At 43.7% G+C, this 12,262-nt stretch overlaps 1 protein-coding gene across 1 annotated transcript in view; it reads left to right on the top strand.

The window, feature by feature from the left end:
* The window catches only part of GXYLT1 (glucoside xylosyltransferase 1), a 134,195-nt gene extending 122,495 nt beyond the window's left edge, over positions 1–11,700 (top strand). The window contains exons 9-10 of the transcript XR_002344161.1: positions 3,551–3,619; positions 10,812–11,700. The gene's annotated coding sequence lies outside the window, so the exon portion shown is untranslated. The remainder of the gene's footprint in view (positions 1–3,550; positions 3,620–10,811) is intronic.

Here is a 12,262-nt window from a genome sequence, read left to right as displayed (position 1 = left end):
TCTCTGCATCCCCTCCCTTCCCTGATCAGCAACTGCCTGAACCTGTCCCTAGGAACCAGGGAAGGCTATGGAGGCTGAATGAGGCCCATTTCCTAACGAGAAATGGGGGACACAGAAAGGCTTTTGCACCCAGGAGCCCTACAGGGCCGTGTTTGGTTTCAAGGCTGCTCCGAAGAAAGGTTCAATAGGAATTACTGACTTCCAGCATCTCCATCACTCAGAGATAGCCATGCACACACATCTAAACCTTCACAGAGACATACTCGTTTGGCTTTTTTGAAAAAAATGGAAAGTATCTAAACCCTGGTGTTCCAGGAAACATTCTAAAAAATGGACTAAATCAGAAAATTAAATGAAATATGTTTTTCTCTGACTCACTAAAGAAGCTGTCAGGAAAATATTTTGGCAAAATTTGTCCTATTTGCATCAAGGAAATGCACTGATTTGAGCCTCTGAGTCCTTATTTGCTTCTCATCTATTAAAGGAGAAAAAGATTGTACATCTTTCTAAGACCAAGTTATACATAAAATATGAAGCTAATATGAAGCTAATATACCTTTCATTAGGAGAGTTGCGCATCTTTGCAAAATCTGAGTGGACTATGGAGTCATTCCTTCTGTTAAACGGGATGAATGATGTTTGAGATTCAGAAGAAGCAAAGGGACATAGAGACCAGAGCATGCAGTCTCCCCACAAATGGAGAGTTGAAGTTCCACCAACACACTGTCCTCTCTTTTTCTTCCTCTGAACGTTCCCTGAGCAGAGTTAACCAAACGGCACGTTCTTAGGGCGTGGTCTTCCACAGAACCACCCTCACTTCTGATGCCAATTTCTAGTTCGGGATGGTGGTTCTCAAAACCACCCTCGGGTTCCTTATGTCACTGGGAAGAGTCACAAGACTTCACTGCAACACCATATGCATGGTTATGGTTATTACAAGGAAAGGATACTGGTTAAAATTAGCCAGAAATATATATGTATGTGTGACTGGGTCACCTTGCTGTACAGTAGAAAATTGACAGAACACTATAAACTAGCTATGATGGAAAAACCTAAAATCATTAAAAAAAATAAGCTAGAGGAAGGGGTTCTTAGGGCACAGTCTGGGAGTGAACTAATCATGATGCTTCTGTTGTCCCCCGGGACACACTGCCCACCTGTGACGATGCATGACAATACACAGGCATGACTGCCAGCCAGGATGCTCACGTGAGCTTTGATATCCAGAGGATTTTTTTTTTTCTTTTGAGGGCCACACCTGTGGCATGTGGAAATTCCCGGCTAGGGGTTGAATGGAGCTGCAGCTGCCGGCCTCCACCACAGCCACAGCAGTGCCAGATCCAAGCCACATCTGTGCAGCTCACGGCAATGCTGGATCCCTAACCCACTGAGTGAGGCCAGGGATTGACCCTGCATCCTCATGGATACTGGTTGGGTTCTTAACCTGCTGAGACACACTGGGAATTTCTGATGTCCATTACTTAGGCATGACAGATTGCCCTTATGATTGAACTTGGTTTCCAGGTTGACTGATATAAGGGGACCCATAGCTCCCACTCAAATCCCAAGGTTGCTTTTTCTGGTGGGGTCAGCACCCACTGTAAACAAAGATACCTCTATCAGGTATGACTCAGATTACCTTCCAGAAACCAAGGGCAAAGGCTAGACCTCTCTTTGAGGAAAGCCACATTTTTTTTTTTTTTACCATACTTTTCCATTTCAAAATAAAAATTAAGGGAAATTATCTTTTGGAGTTGGTCATCTCAAAATGTTGCCAGTCTTTGGGTCATTCATCTCCTATATTTGCTTAAGTGCTTTGTTTTACACTTGAGATTAGTGTGTGAGTGGAGAATTAAGTTTCTTTTGTCTTTTGCTAATTTCCTCATCCATATCCCAAAGACAAGGATTTTTTTTATTTATTAGAGAATCATAAGACCTTTTGTTATAGGTAGACAGTTTCAAAGACAAAAAAAAAAAAAAAAACCCAAAAAACAAAACACCATAAAAAATGTAGAGATTGTCTGCTGGTCTAAATCCATTAGGATTATGTGTTCAGTAGAAAATAGGAATTAAACTTTTATTCTTTTCATTACTTACAACTTTTAAAGACAGCTTTATTGTTTTTGAAATGATAAAATATGCTTATTGTAAAAACTTCAAACAATAAAATGAAAAAGAACAAAGGAAAACTCATTAGAGATTTCACTAACTGGATAACCAATGTTAATTTTATTCGCTTACTGATTTTAACAAACTGTTACTATTCCTCTTACTTTGCTTACTTGTCTGTCTTCTCCACTAGACCATGAGCTTTATGAGGGCAGGGACCAAAATCTCTTTTGTTTACCATTGAATCACCAGCTCGTTGTGGCATGGTGTCTGCCACAATCACCAAAGATTTGCTCAATGGTTGATTAGTGAACATCTATCTAATCATATAGATAGATAGATAGATAGTGATAGATAAATAGCTAGCTACAGAACGTAAGATCTTTGGAGTCCGAGCTTTTTGTATGTTTCATCACCTTATATATCCCAATTGATCAGAACAGGGGTTAGCAAACTAACAGCTGGGAGACAAATCCGTCCAGCAGCCTATTTTTTCCTAAATAAAGTTTTGCTGGCACATAGGCACATGCATTTGTTTACTCATGGCAGAGCTTGCTTTCCTGCTGCTGTGGCAGAGTTGAGCATATGACCTCAAAGCCTAAAATACTTCCTAGGTGGACTTTTGTAGAAAAATTTTGCCTACCTCTGCTGTAGAATGATGCCTGTCATTTAGTTTGATAAATCTTTGGAGCGGAAGTGGATTTTATATGAATTCTATGTACTGTGCAAGAAGTTTCCATTTATTAAGCAATATTTCAGGTAGCCTATTATTTTAAATAGTGGCATTTAATTTTATTTGCACACCATTATCTATGTGAGTAGTTGCTTTTTATTCAACATGCAGGATGTTTTCTTATTTATTTTTGGTGTTATAAACTGTAACACAGCGAACGTGCATCTTTTCCTGTGTGTGCAACGACATCAGGGGGAATTTATGAAAGTGGAATTTCTAGGTCAAAGGATAGGCATAGTTTTACATTTTTAATGTATTTTGGCAGACTGCGGAAAAGTAGTACCAATTTACACTCTTAACAACAGTACATTTCCCCATAACTGTACTAACCCTTAGAAAGACCAGGATTTTTATTCAGGCAAGACATAAAAATAGTCAGATGGCAAGCACATTACTTCCAAGCTTCTTTTGGTAATAAAACTGACTTGTCCTGGCACAAGGATGGGAGGTATGCATGTTTTTTACTTGCCAAATTAAAAGCATGGTGGTGCCCCTGATTACATTTACATTTACCACTAATTCCCTGAGCTCCCAAACCCAGGGGGAAAAATCATTATCATAATGAAGGAAGCTATTTTTAAACAAATGTATGCATGTACATTTTAGAAATAGAAATGTTACATTTGTCTTTAGCGAGTGAAATGCTTATATGTTACTCATTTGTTCAAGGCACAGTAAAATATATCTTTTTTTTTTTTTTTTTTTAAGGCTCATTTCACCTTTAGAGAAGAATGAGATGGCAGTCCCATTCTTGGGCTCTCTGGTGGCAGGCTACAGGTGTGTACTGACAGTGATGTATTTGGAAATTACTCTGATTTGGAAATTACCCTGATTCAGGAGTGCACAAAGCTGGGAGTGGGGATGCCTGTTGCAAATCCTGCCTTTGGCCATGGAGAGCTTGCTGTTTGGAGCTGTACAGAATGCCCAGCTACGGGGGCGGGCTGGGAGGGAGGAAGGGGTGGGGGTGGGGGGACGATTCGTCCTCATCAGCTTTTTTGAAAAGCCAGCTGGAAAGTGAAATCGAGCTCCATTAGCTGTGCAGGGCAGGCGGGTTAAGTTCGTAGACCTGATTGCTGAGCCTCTTATGTTTTAAATCTTCCTTCAAGAAGATTCTGACCTTCTCTTTGATGCCATGCAAAAGTTAGCAGGTTGAGTAGTAAAATTTCAAACCTCTTAGTCACAGATGAAACTAGTTATTCAGAAGGAAGAAAAGCTCGCCTGCATGCTGAGCTGAGGAAATGGATAACGTCGTTGTGTGGCAACGGGTGTTCTTTCAATACTATTTAATGTCTAAAGCTGCGAGGCAGATGGCAAAATGGCTTGGAATGGGCTTTAGGTGATGTGAGGCAGGTAGGGGACCCTGAAGGCATCACAGGGAAGGGACCCTAATGCGTTGCTGCATTACATCAGTCCATGGCTCTGGGGCACCCAGCTATTCTGCTCCCACCCCCCCATGGCCTCCGCACAAAGTGAAATGAAGGGCTGGAAATTAACTGGTGAATAAGACAAGGAAGAAATACAAACAAGACTCTTCAGAGCTGGAAATCTTTTTGGGGCTGTTGCCACAGCTCCGAAGTCCCCATAGATGCCAGCGCTCCACTTTTGTGGGCTGAATGCCCCAGATGCTTTTTAAGAGAGTTGATGTCTTCCTACCAGTAATGCACAGGAAAAACCATCTTCTTTGTTTGGCCTTTCCAGCTGACTCTTCTTAGTCTTACCATGCAGTTACTGCAACCATCACATCTACTAAGGGAAGGAAGAATGTATGGTTTGAAAGGATGAAACTGACCATACCTCTTTGCTTTGCGAATTCAAGAGACAATTGTCACTGTCTCTGCTTTGCCAATGGGGCACCACAGAATGTCTTCATTTCAGTTTTCCTTGTGGTCATCTATGCTGTAGAACACGAGAAAGAATGTTAGCAATCATTTGGAACTTTTGTCAATGGAAATAGAAAATATTCTCAAGCATATCTGACATGTGTGCAGCCGTACACAAACCCCAAATTAGCTGGATAATTGCCATCTTTGTCTCCAGCTTCCTCCCCGTTTCTTTTACAAATTACAATTGACAACTAGAACTTAACTAGAAAAGAAAATCCATATGATTGCTGATTAGATCACTCAGGAAAAAGGAACATTTGTTTGTTAAATGACTTCCAAATGTTATTTGCTGAGAAGCAGTTGCTAAACTGGAACTTCTAAATCAGTACTATTGACTGAAACTCTTGGGTTACAGTCCATTAGCAACAACTCAGCATTATAAACTGGTGGATCATTATTTTAGTTATAGAAGAGATGGTGTATACATGGGGGAATTTCTCTTTTTGATAAGACGCACGTCCTGGGCAATCATTCGGTTTGTTGTTTATTCCTCAGATAGTTTGATTATGGCTGATGTACTTGCAAGTGTCCAGGAGTCTGGTTAATTATTCTGTAGATGCTTTATTGTGATTGATTTTTTTGGGTAACATCTGCCTTTTTCAGTTTCTGGTTCTTCCATTCTAACATTGTGGTGACCTGATTCTTGGAGTAGAATATTTTTACCTCAATGAATGCATTTATGTAGTAGAGGAGATTTAAAATTACTTTCAAAGGACAATTTCGTTCTTGCGCCTAAATGCTCCCTTAGCTCACCACGCAGTGGAGGTGAAATAACCTTTCTGTGCTTGTCAAGCTTTTCAATTTTCACCTAAAAATGTTAACTCTCTCCCAAACTCAGCTCAAGTGTAAGAGTCTGTAGTGAATTGACAGCATAAAATGGCCATACTTTAGTTATTTTTGGAAGAATGCACATTCAACTCATTGCTGGATGCATCATGGCTCAGAAACTCAGCGGAGATCAACAATATTCATGGAGGGTTGTGTGAAGGCTGTGTGGTTTAAACGTCCCTCCAGATGACCTGAAAATACCACCAGATTGAGCCACGACAGCATAAACCTGTGTGCCTGGACTGATTTATGTTGGCCTCTTGCAGATTTGCTTTTTACTAGCTTGATGTTTGGAGTTTATTATCATCAGGGTAACCAACCATCCCAGTTTGCCCCAGATGGTCCTAGTATTAGAACTGAAAGTTCCTGTCTCAGGAAATCTCTAGTCCCAGACAAACTAGACAGTTGGTCACTGTGCCAGCCAATCAAACAAATCTCCATGGAACTTAACCTGTGCGTCTAATGTTAGGCTGTGAAAGTCTTTGTTTGGGCTCTCAGGAGGTATTTCTCTTTGGTTTTTCCTGAGCAGCTGTGTGTTTAACCAGATATCTTAAGGTTACAGTGAATTGTAGGACTGAAGAGTTTCCTTTCTATTGCACGGACAAAAAAGAGCCAGCTTTATGGCTCAGCAATCGTTTCATTTTGTATGAGCCACAGGCCTGGCTCCACTTTATGTGCTTGGTTTCTTTGTTTTCCTCTTGCTTTTTTAAACTAGAATTTATTTATTTATTTGTTTATTTAATGTTTTTCTTCTTATGGTTGCTCCAGTGGTATATGGAAATTCTTGGGCTAGGGGTCAAATGGGAGCTACAGCTGTAGGCCTGTGTCACAGTCACAATAACGTGGGATCTGAGCCACATCTGTGACTTATGCCACTTGTGGCACCGCTGGATCCTCAACCCCCTGATCCATGCTTGAACCCGTATCCTCACAGACACTATGTTGGGTTCTTATCCCAGTGAACCACAACGGGAACTCCGTTTTTTAAAATTTCTTTATTCTTTCTCTGCCACCTCTAATGCATTAAGTTGTATTTCCATATTCATGAAAATAGACCTTGATTTTTTTGTTGCTGTTGTTAAAGAGAAGGCATAAATAAAATTGCTATGTTTCACCACAAACGATGTTGTAGGTCGGACCCTGATAAGGGAATTTATGCATAGGACATTCGTTGGAGATCCGTATGGGGGAGAATGAAAGGAAGCAGGGTATGCAGACAGGGAGCCAGGCTGCCTCACAAACATAACAAGGCCAGTCCTAGGGGCGCTCCTGGGATGGCCATTCAGGGTTGCCCTGAGTTTGGGCAAGGAGGCTGGCCAGTGGGTCCACCAGTGAGGGCTGTCGGGTGGCAGCAACCCCAGTAGCTTGGATAATGAGCCTTCCAGCATTGTGTCCTCTACAGCTAGCAAGCTGTGGGGAGTAGTAGAAGGAGCAGGGAAGTCTTCACCCTTGGTCTATGAAAGAAGGATAATAACACCTTAATTGCATAATGCTTGTGAAAATTAATCATAATACACACACAGACCCACCCACACATATATGTATATACGTACACATACACACATACATACTGAGGTACACATTTGAGTTGCTGTATTTTTAGATACTAAAAACACTCACCAAGTGGAAGAAGTTAACTGCACACTGACCACCAGCACGTAGATCCCAGACTAGTTGGAACCAGAAGGTTGATGACTGAGATTCCTGAAACATCCCCTGTTAACTTCATCATCAGCCAATCAGAGATTGAATGCAAGTCTAGCCGGCATCCAATGACCTTCTCTCTCACGCTGTCTTTAAAAACCCATCCCTAAAATCCATCAAAGGCTGTGAGTCTTTTGTGCGTGAGCTGCCTGGTTTCCATGCTTGGTCTCACAATCATAGCTGTGCTTTCCTTCACCACAGCCTGGTATCAGTAGGTTCACTTTGCTGGGCTTCAGATGAGAGGATGTGATTTTGGTTCAATGACCTATGTTCATTGTTTAAAGTAATGTCAAGTCTAGTCTTTTAAAGGATCATTTGGAGATCCTGCTGTAAAGTACTGGGAACTATGTCTAGTCCCTTGTGATGGAGCATGACGGAGGATAATGTGAGAAAAAGAATGTATATATGTATATGTGACTGGGTCACTTTGCCGTATGGTAGAAAATTGACAGAACACTGTAAACCCACTATAAAGAAAAAATAAAGATCATGAGAAAAAATTAAAGATCACTTGGTACCATTTACCTAGAATATGAATTTACCTAGAAAATGTGATTGAGGAACAACTGAGTATTGGTAGAATGATGTCATGTCCCGTTCCCTTGCAAGCTATTTGGTAAATTAGACAACAATAGGCACTTGTAAGACGTAATTACTACCCAATAGGCTGGAGTTCTATAGTGTTTCCTATTTATTATTTTAAATTTTTATTGATGTATTAGTCGATATATTATGTTAATTTCCTGTGACCTACATATCGACTCAGCTTTTACATACATGATGACATGATGACCACGATAAGTCTCGTAACCATCTGCCTCCATGCAAAGTTATTACGATATTATTCACCGTATTCCTTAAGCTATATATTATCTCCCCAGGACTTGTTTATTTTGTAATGGGAAATTTGTACCTCTTAATCCCCTTTACGTCTTTTGCCTGGCCTCCCACCCCCTCCCCTCTGGCAACCACCTGTTTGTTCTCTGTGTGATTAACTGCGTCCAGGAAGGTGGCCCCAAGTTGCAGATGATGATACAAAGTTTCTCTTCTTTCCCAATCCTATTTAACCCAGATCAAGTCTAATGAAACTCACCAAAACATTTTTCCATAAATGAATTCTAAAATAAGAAAAGACATACAAAAACATGTATTTGAAAGATAAATAGTAGTATTAAATTTAAATTACTTGTTTTAAAAAGCATGGTGATTTGAAATAGCATACATTTTTTCCTGCATCCTCAGGCACACCTACATCTTTCACATTTTTCCAATCAGTTTCTGTTGTGGATTGCTATTTTAATGCAGATGTTCCTTTTTGTCTGGTGAAATTTCTTTGGCTCTTTTTTTCTAATAAAATGGTCACTTATAAATAGGAAAAGTTCTTTGGGAGCTGATAGGGCAGTTAGAAAATAGAACTTTTCTTTACCACTGTCAGCCCCTTTCCCCCTTGCCCCAATGCACAGAGATTCAGAAAAGCAGAATTCTGTGGCGCTAAATGAAAGTTTAAATATTCTATGCAGCTTATTAATTAATCACTTGGGGTGCTTGCTAAAGGCACTCACTCTTGGATCCCTCCCAATCGACTGATTAGAATAGTTGAAGTTTGGACCTGGGAATATGCATTTTTAACAAATGTGACAGGTGATGCTGATGTCCAGTCAAGTTTGAGAACCATTGTTCCAAATGACAGGACTCATCATGCTACACTGGGAGGGTAAGACTGTGTCCCACTGTGTCCCACAGAGCAGCTGAGAGGCAGGGAAGTCTTTAACACATATATTTGAAAAATCAGCTGTTTCCCAGCTGAAATTGACCCAGAGAGGAGAAAATCATAGAATGGATGCTTATCAAATTTGTAGACAACTCAATAGAAAGAAGGGTTACCATGATAGATGGTGGCTTTAAACCTCAAAAGGGTCTTGACAGGCTGTGAAATAGGATTGAAATGAAGACACTGAAATGTAATAGGGAGAAATGTAAAATCCTCTCTTTGGGTTTCCAGAAAAATTCAATGCACAAGGTCAAGATGAAGGAAACAACTTAGTAAGAATTCACAAAAGAGGACCAGGGAGATTTTGCTGACTGTCACCATGACAGATGCCACCAGAGTGAAGGGGATGTTGATGGAGCCAAGACAGTATGAAGTGGCACAGCAGAGCAGAGCGAGGCTGAGTGAGGAGATGCAGGCTTGAGGAGTTTCTCCATGACGTCCAGGTGTGCTCCTTCCTGTGTGAAACAGCCAGGGAGAAGATGCATGAGCTGGAGCTCAACCACAGGAAGCAGCCAGCATGAGAGTGTCTCATAATCATGCTAAATGAGGGATGACTGAGATTTAACTCAGACAAGGCAGGCAGTTCAAATACTTAAAGGTACCTACCACTTACAGTAGGGAACAAAGAGTAGGTGAGACAGTGAGCTCTTCAGGAAGCTAAAGGCTGGTAGGAGGAAGGATTGAGTAGGACCGAATCGAACTTCAGAGGGCTTCAGAGCATGAACACTGAAGCAAGGAGATTTGATTTAGTAACCAGAAAGTCAGTTCAGTTGAACGGCAGGTGCAGAAGACTGGAGATTAGGGAAGAAGAGGGGCAGTGAATACATGCGGGCCATCTTTGTAGACAACAAATTCTAGAATTGTAGTGGAGAAGAAAGGGGAGGAAATTGGATGAATTTCTAGAAGAGGCACGAGACTGAGTTGTAATTTTGTCTTCAGCCTGAGGAAGTCATGTGGGTATTTGATGGGGCGACCGTATCTAGCTTTGCAGATTTAGGTCTCTTGTCCCAGCGCAGTACTCACTTACCATTCCCTTTCTCTCTCAAAGATATGCAGATGTGGATGATAAATATCATGGTGCTGCAGGGTTTGAAGGCTGAGGGAGGTGAGCCAGTGGAGAGAGCACGAGACTAAAGATTTGGTAGCGAACATGCATAATAAGGGAGCAAGTCCTGCCAAGTCCTGGCTGGGCAGCAAGTCCGGGCTGGCCAGGGAGCTGGGCTGGGGATTCGGCTAGAGAGGGAGCTCTGGCAGGTGCTGTGAATCAAAGGCTAGAGGCCAAGTCCGGAACTCGGCTGCAACCAGCAGGGCTCTGGCATGGTGTCTGGCAGTGATGAAGACTTCTGCATTTTAACAGAGGGTTCTTGAGAAGAAAAGGCTTCAGGGCTCTGATGGAGGCAGGTGAAGAAGATACCCTGGGGCTCCTCTCACCAGGCCATTCGGAGGCCAGATTCAAAGTCCATTAGTTTTCAAAGGCGTGCTGACAGCGGAGTTCTGCTGTTGGGATTTCTCTCTCCTAAGCAGACTGGAAAAGATCTTGCTTCATTAGCAATAGGCAAAAAGTAGAAACCTATTAAACCAGGTCTAAACCTAGTGATAAATGTACCATCAAAAAAGGCTGCAGATGCTGGTACTAATTCTGTGAGTGCACATTTAATGGGACCCAGGATTTGCATGTCCTGTAGGATCCCCACTTACAACACGCAGGCTTAATGCCCTGGCTTTTCAGATGTAAGGGAACCCTGGACTGCAAGCCTTGCAGTGAACTCTTCTTTTATTGTAGGAGAAACGTCCCGATAAGAAGGTAGAAAGGAGAGACCCTGGCAGACACGATGACTACGCAACGTCTAGCCAATGACCCAACCACCCCTCCCCACATGTCTGCTTCTGTAAACTTGTTTCCGCATCTACTACTTTGCCGGATCTCACTCTGGTCTGCTAAGCATGGACCCAGAAGAACGAGCCCATAAAAGCCTTGTGAAACCCCTCTTCCGGGGCGGGGGCTCAGACTCCGAAAGCGAACTCCTCTGAGCCCACGGGCGTAATGAACCTGAGTTCCCCACCTTCCGAGCGCTCGCTTGGGTAGAAGAGCTGATCCACTGCAGCCACAGAGCTGCTGGAGCTGGTACATTGGCACAGGGCTGTCGCCAGAGCTGATACACTCCGGCCTTGGGCTGCTGACAGCTGCTGCAACATTTCTGGAGGCCCCAGTGAGATTCCAACCATTTTGGCCCCTTGAGCCACCTCAATGGAGGCAAGGCCGCCCAGGAGCTGGGGAGCTTCGAACTGAATGAGGCGGCGCGCCACCCGATGGTGTCCTGGGTCCTCCTTCGTGAGCGGCACTCCTGACTCCCGGTGACCAAACCCTGACTGGACTCAGTGGAGAGACGGACCAACTCACCAGGAAGGCGTCTGGACAAGGTAAGGCCCCGGGCCAACCCCAGTCAGGTCCTGCCCCAGCGGGCAGAAGAGGGGGCTGATCACCCCCTGAGGGAGCCGCTCCCGGTCGGAAGCTGTGTCTGACGGGAGCAGCAGCCCTCGTGCTCCTGATCCGAAGCAGAGGAGCCTCTTGCTCGGGTGGAGCAACGGGCAGGTGTAGGCGATTGAAAGTTGGGCTTGATGGAGCTGCTAGTTAGGGACTCCCAGGGAGTGGGAGGCAATGTGACGACCTCTGAGTGTGTGTGAGGGCGAATGAGCGGCCTGATTCGCTTGCGCTTCAGGTTCGAGTTTGTGGCTCCACGGTCTTCGCGGCGACGGAGTCCGAGTGGGTCCCAACCTGCAGTTCCGTGGTGACCTCATACGGCTTATGGCTGCAGCGGACTCTGAGGGTTCTCTTCCCTCCCTGCGAGTCCAATCCAAGTTCGGGGCTTATACGAACCAGCCCATTGCTAAGAGGCACCTAAACTCCGAGAGGGGGGTGGTCAGGCGGACATCTGAATGGCCACCTTCTGAGAGGGGGGCACCCTCCCTTGTTTTGTCTGCGACACCGGCACAGGGCGGCCACATGTGGTGGGACCTAACCCAGAAGCCCACGAGCCAGAGACCCCTGTGCTCCTGCCATTTGGGCCATAAATTCCTCCAAGGAGATCATCTAACTTGACCTCGCCCCTGGGCCTCCAGGAACTCCCATCCCAGATTCTAAACCAGCCATGGGACTGCCCATTTTGTCAGTTCATGGAGGCCCAGGATCTGAGTCAGGGAGGCAAGCCTGTCATCCCTGTCTCAGTCCAGGGT

The sequence above is a fragment of the Sus scrofa genome, chromosome 5 (genome assembly GCF_000003025.6).
Source record: "Sus scrofa isolate TJ Tabasco breed Duroc chromosome 5, Sscrofa11.1, whole genome shotgun sequence".
NCBI classification, from domain to species: domain Eukaryota; kingdom Metazoa; phylum Chordata; class Mammalia; order Artiodactyla; family Suidae; genus Sus; species Sus scrofa.
The sequence above is the reverse complement of the archived record's forward strand: the minus strand, read 5'-3'. Positions and strand labels throughout refer to the sequence as shown.